Genomic DNA, 11,855 nt, shown 5'->3' with positions numbered 1-11,855 from the left:
AGCCTCAAAACCCAAAATCTAACTTTTTTTAACACTTGATATACCAATGATGCTCATAAACGAATAAACATTTACCAAATTTCAACTACAAATCTGAATCCCCTAAGCCATACAAAGAGAGAAAATTATTGTTGATCATTATATAGACATGGACACCCTTGCCAATTACTAAACTTCACTTAGGTCATGAAAACTAATGCATCCAAAATAAAAGCCCATAGTATAATGTTTCAATAAATAAAAATAGTCAAGACCAACTCTAAAACTTTTAATTCACTCATCAACTTAGAGTTTAAACCCACGAACTATAACATTAAAATATAATTAAGTAGAATCTTGCACACTGTAAATTTTATCCATATTCACTACAGAATCACGTGTCTTCAAATTAAGAAAAAAGTAAATGATCTCAAAACCAACAATAATCAAGGTCAATATTACTTCATATTCACTTGAACGTCACAATAGTAGGTCTTATCCCATAAGTTTATCCCTACACAATCTTCTTCTTCCGAACTACCCATAACTCAAGATAGTAACGCACATAGATACAGTTAATTCCATAATCGACACCTAAATATTTCATTCTTCTATGCAAGGTTTAATAAGCAAAATATACCTTAACATACCCTAACAATCCAATTCAAAATATCTCAAAAAATCCACACTCTCATGAACTCTACATATATTGTCGTCACCAATCAAACGATCCTAACCATTCTAAAACTAAAACCTCCATTGATCCCCAAGTTCTAAAAACCAAAATGGCTATCACAAGAAAATACACCAAATTTCCACAATGACAATCATAGAATTATCAAAGAATTAAGTCTCTCTCCCAAATCCTGGGTCATCTAAAATAATACCTATCAACGCAAAACATTGGAATCCTATCAACTCGTCAGTGTTCTAAAATTCGGTATTCCTTGGCAAGTACTCGCTTCAAGGTGCCTGGCCGAGGGGACTAATCCCCTACTCGGTGGGCATTACTCGCCGACTAATGCCTAGTACTTGCTCCAAGGTGCCTGGCCGAGTGAGTACCGGGTAGCGAGTTATAGAACACTGCAACTCGTGCTACTATTCACCTCCTACTAAATATCTACAAATCCAAAATGCATTTTCTTAGATGTTGTAAAATCATTTATTTTTATCAATAAACCAATACCCAAGTCTTGATTAGGATATTAACAAAAATATATCTATAAAATATATAAAACCTCAAAGAATCCTTAAGATTTAAAGAAAATCCATACAGGGAAGTCTAAAAACACCATCCTAAAATAAATTAGCCCCAACCTTGTACTGGCCTCACCATAAATTAGTCTCCAAAAATACATACACACCTCAATACTATATCTCCAAATTCGATGCCCTTACAGTCTATTATGTTTACATCACCAAAGCACTGTCAACTATGTCTTTCCATCCGAACATAAACAAACCCTCTATGTTTACCAGATACTATGTATGTTAAAGAATTTTCCCCATCTTCTCATCATATAACAATGAATCCTCCAAACCAACACAAAATCATCCCTGAACTAAATAGAAGTATTTTTTTTCTCTTGGAATCCAACGATTAGAAGTATACGCAAACAAACGTTATCATATCGAACTCAAACCCAAATAAAAGGTCTAAACCAAACACATAATAACGAAACGCCCCAAAAGAATTCTAGCCTACAATTCGCCCAATGATTAGACAACAATCATGTACATGCCACTTAGGTATCAATAACAAATTTCCACCACTAAAGTCTTTACACTTCAAAGCTTTTCATATTTCATGAGTTCCATGAATCTAACTTATCAATAAACCACGCTTTTGGTCCACTCTTTTTTGTATGCTACACTTAATACACAACAATTTAATTGAACTACCAAATCATGATCCCATTCCCTAGTTATCACAAATAAATTAGCACTCCAATTTAGGACTAAAACTAAGTAACCCTATCAAATTCAAATATATGCGTCTAAACGTAAAACATAAATAGTAGCACAGTCACAATTCTTGAAGTCTAATTACTTTACTCATGCCGGATACGTAGAGGCCCAATGTCCATTATCAAGCTATTACATTCTCTCTTCTAGATTAAACTTCAAAAATTCCAAAAGTACAAATATGTTCTCCTTTCAAACTAGATTTTTTTCCACCCAACATCTTACAACAATCCACAACATTGACCATTTGCAAAGCTACAAAAATATACCCCAAATGACACTACTTCTTCACCAAAGAATTACTCATTCAAAATAATAAAAAATAAAAAAAGATAATCAACCAAGTCATTATTTGAATTTGGAATCAACATAGTCGTGGAAAGAATAACAAGAAATCCTAACCCAAACCAAATAAGCCAATAACTAATAAGTAAACTTCTATTACTAGCAAGTACAATACATTGAGCTAAGCCTCAAAACCCAAAATTTAACTTTTCTAATGCCTGATATACCAATGCTGCTCATAAACGAATAAACATTTACCCAATTTCAACTACAAATCTGAGTCCCTTAAGCCACACAAAGAGAGCATATTATTGTTGATAATCATATAGACATGGACACCCTTGCCAATTACAAAACTTCACTAAGGTCATAAAAACTAATGCATCCAAAATAAAAGCCCATAGTGCAACATCCCAATAAATAAAAATAATCAAGACCAACTCTAAAACTTTTAATTCCCTCATCAACTAAGGGTCTAAACCCACGAACTAAAACATTAAAATATAACTAAGTAGAATCTTGCACATTGTGAATTCTATCCATATTCACTACAGAATCACGTGTCTCCAAATTAAGAAAGAAGTAAATAATCCCAAAACCAACAATAATCAAGGTCAGTATTACTCCATATTCAATTGAATGTCACAATAGTAGGTCTTATCTCATAACTTTATCCCTTCACAATCTTCTTCTTCTGAACAACCCATAACTCAAGATAGTAACGCACATAGATACAGTTAATTCCATAATCGACACCTAAACATTTCATTCTTCTATGGAGGGTCTAATCAGCAAAATATACCCTAACAATTCAATTCCAAATATCCCAACAAATCCATACTCTCATGAACTCTACATATATTGTCGTCACCAATCAAATGATCTTAACCATTCTAAAACTAAAACCTCCATTGATCCCCAAGTTCTAAAAACCTAAATGGCTATCACAAGAAAATACATCAAATTTCCACAATGACAATCAAAGAATTAAGTCTCTCTCCCAAATCCTAAGTCATCTAACATAATACCTATCAATGACAAAACATTGGAATCTTATCAACTCGTGCTACTATTCACCTCCTACTGAATATCTACACATCCAACAAGCATTTTCTTAGATGGTATAAAATCATTTATTTTTTCCAATAAACCAATACCCAAGTCTGGATTAGGATATTAACAAAAATATATCTATAAATAAAATATATAAACCTCAAAGAATCCCTAGGACTTAAAGAAAATCCAAACAAGGAAGTGTAAGAATACCCTCCGTAAATAAATTAGCCCCAACCTTGTACTGGTCTCATCCATAAATTAGTCTCCAAAAATACATGCACGCCTCAATACTATATCTCCAAATTCGATAACCTTACAATCCATTACGTTTACATCACCAAAGCACTATCAACTATGTCTTTCCATCCGAACATAAACAAACCCTCTATGTTTACCAAATACTATGTACGTTAAAGAATTTTCTCCATCTTCTCATCATATAACAATGAATCCTCAAAACCAACACAAAATCATCCCTGAACGAAAAATAGAAGTATTTTTTTTTCCCTTGGAATCCAACAATTAGAAGTATACGCAAACAAACGTTATCATAAGAAACTCACTCCCAGATAAAAGGTCTAAACCAAACTCATAATAACGAAATGGCCCAAAAGAATTCTAGCCTACAATTTGCCTAATGATTAGACACAACAATGATGTACATGCCACTTAGGTATCAATAACAAATTTTCACCACTAAAGTCCTTACACTACAAAGCTTTTCATACTTCATCAGTTCCATGAATCTAACTTATCAATACACCAAGCTTTTGGTCCTTTCTTTTTTTGTACGCTACACTTAATACACAACAATTTAATTGAACTTCCAAAACATGATCCCATTCCCTAGATATCATAAATAAATTACCACTCCAATTTAGGACTAATACTAAGTAAGCCTCTCAAATTCAAATCTCTGCGTCTGCAATGTAAAACATAAAGAGTAGCGCAGTCACAATTCTTGAAATCTAATTACTTTACTCATGCCGGATACATAGAGGCCCAATGTCCATTATCAAGCTATTACATTCTCTCTTCTAGATTAAACTTCAAAATTTCCAAAAGTACACATACGTTCTCCTTTCAAACTAGATTTTTTTCCACACAACATCTTATAACGATCCACAACATTGACCATTAGCAAAGCTACAAAAATATACCCCAAATGACGCTACTACTTCACCAAAGAATTAATCATTCAGAACAAAAAAAGAAGATAATCAATCAAGTCATTATTTGAATTTGAAATTAGCACAGTCATGGAAAGAATAACAAGAAATCCTAACCCAAACCAAATAAGTCAACAACTAATGAGTAAACTTCTATTACTAGCAAGTACAATACACTGAGCTGAGGCTCAAAACCCAAAAGCTAACTTTTTTAACACCTAATATACCAATGCTACTCATAAACGAATAAACATTTACCAAATTTCAACTACAAATCTGAGTCCCCTAAGCCACACAAAGAGAGAAAATTATTGTTGATCATATAGACATGGACACCCTTGCCAATTACTAAACTTCACTAAGGTCATGAAAACTAATGCATCCAAAATAAAAGCCCATAGTACAACATCCCAATAAATAAAAATAGTCAAGACCAACTCTAAAACTTTTAATTCACTCATCAACTTAGGGTCTAAACCCACAAACTAAAACATTAAAATATAATTAAGTAGAATTTTGCACACTGTAAATTCTATCCATATTCACTACAGAATCATATGTCTCCAAATTAAGAAAGAAGTAAATGATCCCAAAACCAACAATAATCAAAGTCAATATTACTCCATATTCACTTAAATGTCACAATAGTAGGTCTTATCTCATAACTTTATCCCTACACAATCTTCTTCTTCCGAACTACCCATAACTCAAGATAGTAACGCACATAGATACAGTTAATTCCATAATCTACACCTAAACATTTCATTCTTCTATGCAGGGTCTAATCAGCAAAATAAACCCTGACAATCCAATTCCAAATATCCCAAGAAATCCATACTCTCATGAACTCTACATATATTGTCGTCACCAATCAAACGATCCTAACCATTCTAATACTAAAACCTCCATTGATCCCCAAGTTCTAAAAACCTAAATAGCTATCACAAGAAAATACATCAAATTTCCACAATGACAATCGAAGAATTAAGTCCCTCTCTTAAATCCTAGGTCATCTAAAATAATACCTATCAACGACGAAACATTGGAATCTTATCAACTCGTGCTACTATTCACCTCCTACTGAATATCTACAAATCCAAAATGCATTTTCTTAGATGGTGTAAAATCATTTATTTTTTCCAATAAACCAATACCTAAGTATGGATTAGGAGTTTAACAAAAAGATATCTATAAAATATATAAAACCACAAAGAATCCCTAGGATTTAAAGAAAATCCAAACAGGGAAGTCTAAGAACACTCCTTAAATAAATTAGCCCCAACCTTTTACTGGTCTCATCCATAAATTAGTCTCCAAAAATACATGCACACCTCAATACTATATCTCCAATTCGATGTCCTTACAATCCATTACGTTTACATCACCAAAGCACTCTCAACTATGTCTTTCCATCTAAACATAAACAAACCCTCTATGTTTACCAAATACTAGGTATGTTAAAGAATTTTCTCCATCTTCTCATCATATAACAATGAGTCCTCCAAACCAACACAAAATCATCCCTGAACTAAATTGTAGTATTTTTTTTTTCCCTTGTAATCCAACGATTAGAAGTATACGCAAACAAACGTTATCATAAGGAACTCACTCCTAGATAAAAAGTCTAAACCAAACTCATAATAACGAAACAGCCCAAAAGAATTCTAGCCTACAATTCGCCCAATGATTAGACAACAATGATGTACATGCCACTTTGGTATCAGTAACAAATTTCCACCACTAAAGTCCTTAAACTTCAAAGCTTTTCATATTTCATCAGTTCCATGAATCTAACTTATCAATAAACCACGCTTTTGGTCCTGTCTTTTTTTGTATGCTAAGCTTAATAAACCAAACCGAACCTTAAGTCCCAATCACTTAGGGTCAGCTACATGAATGCTTTTCCTCCATTGAGCTCTGTCAAGGGTCACTTATTCACACAAACCTACTATACTCATATCGTTGCACACCACAGCATCTAATGTCAATTTAGGTCTACCCCTCCCCGTAGCATTGCTACCCAAAGTTATCCTATCTGTTATCTTAACTACTGCATCTCCTGGTCTACAGTAGACATGCCCAAACCATCTTAACCTATTTTCCCTCAACTTCTCTTATATAGGTGCTACACCTACCATCTCATCAACTGTTTCATTTCTAATCATATCTCTTCTAATCTTACCACACATCCACCTCAACATTCTCATTTCTGCTACACTCATCTTGTTCACATGTTGTTTCTTAATAGGCCAACATTCTAACCCGTAAAGCATCGCTGGTCTGATGGCAGTTTCATAGAATTTTTTCTTCAATTTTATGGGGTACCCTCTAGTCACACAGTACACCAGTAGCACTCATCCACTTAAGCCACCCCACTTGAATCCTATGGGTCACATCATCGACAATCTCTCCATCTCTACTAATGATTGAGCCTAAGTATCTAAAATGATCACTCTTAGGTATCTCCTGGTCTTGAATCATCACTCTTTCTTCGTGCGCACTGTTGGTACCACTAAACTTGCACACCATATACTCAGTTTTACTCCTACTTATTCGAAAACTCTTTGACTCTAATGCTTCCCTCCAAATCTCTAGTTTCGTATTAACACCTCTAGCGGTTTCATCTACGAGGACAATGTCATCTACAAACATCATACACCATGGGATATCCTCCTGAAATTGTCTAGTCAATTCATCCATAACTAAGGTAAAAAGATACGGGCTCAAGGCTGACCTTTAATGCAATCCTACAGTGATTGGGAATTCACTCGTTTCTCCTTCTGGTGATCGAATGGTAGTGACAGCACCTTCATACATGTCTCTAATCACCTCAATATACCCTTTGGTTACTCCCTTTTCTCTCCAGAACCCACCATATGATGTCTCTAGGCACCCTATCATAAGCATTTTCTAAGTCTATGAAAACCATATGGAGATCCTTCTTTTTTGCTCTATGTTTTTCTACCATTCTCCTTAATAAGTAGATAGCTTCCATGGTTGATCTTTCAGGCATGACTACAAACTGTTTCTCTGACACCGTAGTCACCATCCTCAAGCGATGCTCAATAACTCGTTCCCACAACTTCATCGTATGACTCATCAATTTAATACCTCTATAGTTGTTGCAGCTTTGGACATCCCATTTATTCTTATAGACAGGTACTAGAGTGCTCTTTCTCCATTCGCCGGGTATCTTCCTAGTCATAATAATTTTGTTAAACAACTTCGTCAACTAAGTCACCCCCAAGCCCCAGGTCTTTTCCACACTTCAATAAGGATACCATAAGGTCCTAAGGCCTTACCCGGTTTCATCCTTTTCAAAACTTTGACCACTTCGAACTTTTGTATTCTCCGATAAAATTTATATTCTACGTTCTCGCCAAGTACATACTCTTCCTCCCCACCAAAGTCTCCTTCATGTTTCTCATTTAACTTCTCGAAATACGACTTCCATCTATCCCTGATCACCTCGTCTTTTACCAACACCATCGAATCAATATCTTTTATGCACTTAACTTGAGAAACGTCTTTAGCTCTCCTTTCTCGCAACTTGGCAAGTTTATAAATAATCTTTTCTCTATCTTTACTATCGAGTCTAGCGTAGAAATTCTCATAGACTTTCAACTTAGCATCCATAACGGTTTTCTTAACTTCCTTGCTAGCTTGCTTATAACCTTGAAAATTTTTCTCATTCCGATCCTTTTGCCACTTTTTGAAGCACTCCTTCTTGGCTTTTACCTTGGTTTGAACCTCATCATTCCACCACCATGTCTCCTTAGAAATTGGACATTTTCCCTTCAACTCCCCGAGAACTTCTCTCGATATTCTTCTAATATCGTCAGCTATGGTATTCCACATATTGTAACTATCTCCTTCCACTCCCCACCGGACTTCTTGAGACATTCTTTCCTTAAATACCTCTAATTTCTCCCCTCTTAGGCCCCACCATTTAATCCGTGGGCATATAGTTTCCTTTCTCCTTCTAATATTTCCCTTGAGACAAATATCTAACCCCAAAAGCCTATACTATGAAACTAGACACTCTTCGGGAATACCCTTACAATTCTTACATATCAAGCGGACCACACCTCTAGCAAGAAAGTAGTCAATTCAATTTAGGACTAAAACTAAGTAAGCCTCTCAAATTCAAATCTCTACGTCTGCAATGTAAAACATAAAGAGTAGCACAGTCACAATTCTTGAAGTCTAATTACTTTACTCATGCCGGATACGTAGAGGCCCGATGTCCATTATCAAGCTATTACATTCTCTCTTCTAGATTAAACTTCAAAAATTCCAAAAGTACACATGTTCTCCTTTCAAACTAGATTTTTTTTCCACACATCTTACAACGATCCACAACATTGGCCATTTGCAAAGCTACAAAAATATATCCCAAATGACACTACTACACCAAAGAATTAATCATTCAAAACAAAAAAAAAGAAGATAATCAACCAAGTCATTATTTGAATTTGGAATCAGCATAGTCATAGAAAGAATAACAAGAAATCCTAACCCAAACCAAATAAGTCAATAACTAATGAGTAAACTTCTATTACTAGCAAGTACAATACATTGAGCTGAGCCCCAAAACCCAAAATCTAACTTTTTTAACACCTGATATACCAATGCTGCTCATAAACGAATAAACATTTACCAAATTTCAACTACAAATTTGAGTCTCCTAATCCACACAAAGAGAGAAAATTATTGTTAATCATCATAGAAACATGGACACCCTTGCCAATTACTAAACTTCAGTAAGGTCATGAAAACTAATGCATCCAAAATAAAAGCTCATAGTACAACATCCCAATAAATAAAAATAGTCAAGACCAACTCTAAAACTTTTAATTCACTCACCAACTAAGGGTCTAAACCCACGAACTAAAACATTAAAATATAATTAAGTAGAATCTTGCACACTATAAATTCTATCCATATTCCCTACAGAATCATGTGTCTCCAAATTAAGAAAGAAGTAAATGATCCCAAAACCAACAATAATCAAGGTCAGTATTACTCCATATTCACTTGAACGTCACAATAGTAGGTCTTATCTCATAAGTTTATCCCTACACAATCTTCTTCCGAACTACCCATAACTCAAGATAGTAACGCACATAGATACAGTTAATTCCATAATCAACACCTAAACATTTCATTCTTCTATGCACGGTCTAATCAGCAAAATATACCCTAACAATCCAATTCCAAATATCCCAAGAAATCCACTCTCATGAACTCTACATATATTGTCGTGACCAATCAAATGATCCTAACCATTCTAAAACTAAAACCTCCATTGATCCCCAAGTTCTAAAAACCTAAATGGCTATCACAAGAAAATACATCAAATTTCCACAATGACAATCAAAGAATTAAGTCTCTCCCAAATCCTAGGTCATCTGACATAATACCTATCAACGACGAAACATTGGAATCCTATCAACTCGTGCTACTATTCACCTCCTATTGAATATCTACAAATCCAAAAAGCATTTTCTTAGATGGTGTAAAATCATTTATTTTTTCCAATAAACCAATACCCAAGTCTGGATTAGGATATTAACAAAAATATATCTATAAAATATATAAAACCTCAAAGAATCCCTAGGATTTAAAGAAAATCCAAACAGAGAAGTCTAAGAACACCATCCTCAAATAAATTAGCCTCAACCTTGTACTGATCTCATCCATAAATTAGTCTCCAAAAACCCATGCACACCTCAATACTATATCTCCAAATTCGATGACCTTACAATCCATTACGTTTACATCACCAAAGCACTCTCAACTATGTCTTTCCATCTGAACATAAACAAACCCTCTGTGTTTACCAAATACTATGTAGATTTCTGAGGCACTGACTTCACCTCAGCAGCCTTGATAAAACCTTCTTCAATAGGGAACGGACAACTCTTCCAAAGAGCATACTTTTTAATTGCAAATCTTGTTTCTATGAATCCATAATTCTTAATTTCCTTGCTATACCAGTTTGTAGTAAGTTTTTTCATTCTATTTAAACGAAGACGATGACTTCTTCTTCTTCTTATTTTGTTCTTTTGACCTAAACCACTGCTCTCCTATGGCATTCCATTTAGCGAGGGATTCATAAACTATTTAAGTAAAAGATTTGCACACACAAAAGCCTTAAAATCACAGTGAAAACTCACAAGCTTCAATCTAGTCAATCTCTGTATTTCTCAACAAGAACGCCACTGCGTCTGCCATTAACAATCAACACGAAAAATCAAAATCGTTAACAATAAACGAAAGTAAATGTAAAGATATGTGGAAGAATAAAACACGATGCTTAACACGTAACATCATAATGAAATACCAATCCAAGTCAGAAGGAACTCACAGGGGAAAGTGCTCCAAAAGATCTCTAGACAAGGCTGCTATCAACCTGTGGCAGGACTCCAATTTTTAACCAAACTTTTGCTATGCATTGAAGTGAATGTGCTAAAACTGAAAGAAAAATGATACAAATTCTTTTAACCACAATAGAAACGTCTCTGACCAAATGGAGCCTACTCTACAGAATCATATGGTCTAGATATTAACACATGTTATAGTGTGGGCATGGATCTGAAACCACAACAAACTATATGTATTGGGACTGTTTAAATCCTATATGTTAAGTGAAATGAAAATGTAATTTGTTTGCAGCATGAGTAAAGGAAATTAAAAAAAAAAAACTGCACTTTTGGCACGAAATAGACCAATGTGCTTTAATCACTTGGCGTCAATACCAATACAAAATGAGTCAACACTAGACAACCAAAAGAAGAGGGTGGTTTAGGGTTCAGAGTTCTTAAAGATTGCAAGCCAAAGTGTATCCATCATAATGACTGGAGATGGCCTAGACAAAGAAACTGTCACCATGAAAATTATGGCCAGTACTCCCATCTCCTTGGGAACTCAAATCCCTCAACCTAACAGAGTTGTTTAGAATTTAAAGTCCAACGGACCAATGGTCAATTCTCAGTGAAAATAGCTAGCTTGGAATGCTCTTAGGACTCGCCACAGTTACTTAGTCTAATGTTGCTTGGATCCCACACCATGTTCCAAGATGGGCCATAACCTTTGGATGGCAATATTGGGCAGACTAAACAACTGAGGGGTCGTGGAGTCAGCCCAATGTGTGTTGTGCTATGCTAAAGACTAGTCCCACAATAATTTAGTCTTCTCTTGTCCTTACTCAGCCCAAATTTCGAGGTATTTTTTGTTGAAAGATGGGATCTGTAGGCCTCCTATGGTTCCGACTGAAGAGATTGACTGAGCAAGGCTTCACTCAAGGAAGAAGGCCATGAAGCATACTATTTTCAAGCTCTCCATGGCGGCTATTATCTACTCCCTCCGTCCCAAATTGCTCGACCATATTAAAAAGAA

Source organism: Rhododendron vialii, chromosome 12a (assembly GCF_030253575.1).
Source record: "Rhododendron vialii isolate Sample 1 chromosome 12a, ASM3025357v1".
Lineage (NCBI taxonomy): Eukaryota > Viridiplantae > Streptophyta > Magnoliopsida > Ericales > Ericaceae > Rhododendron > Rhododendron vialii.
This window is presented reverse-complemented; position numbering follows the sequence as displayed.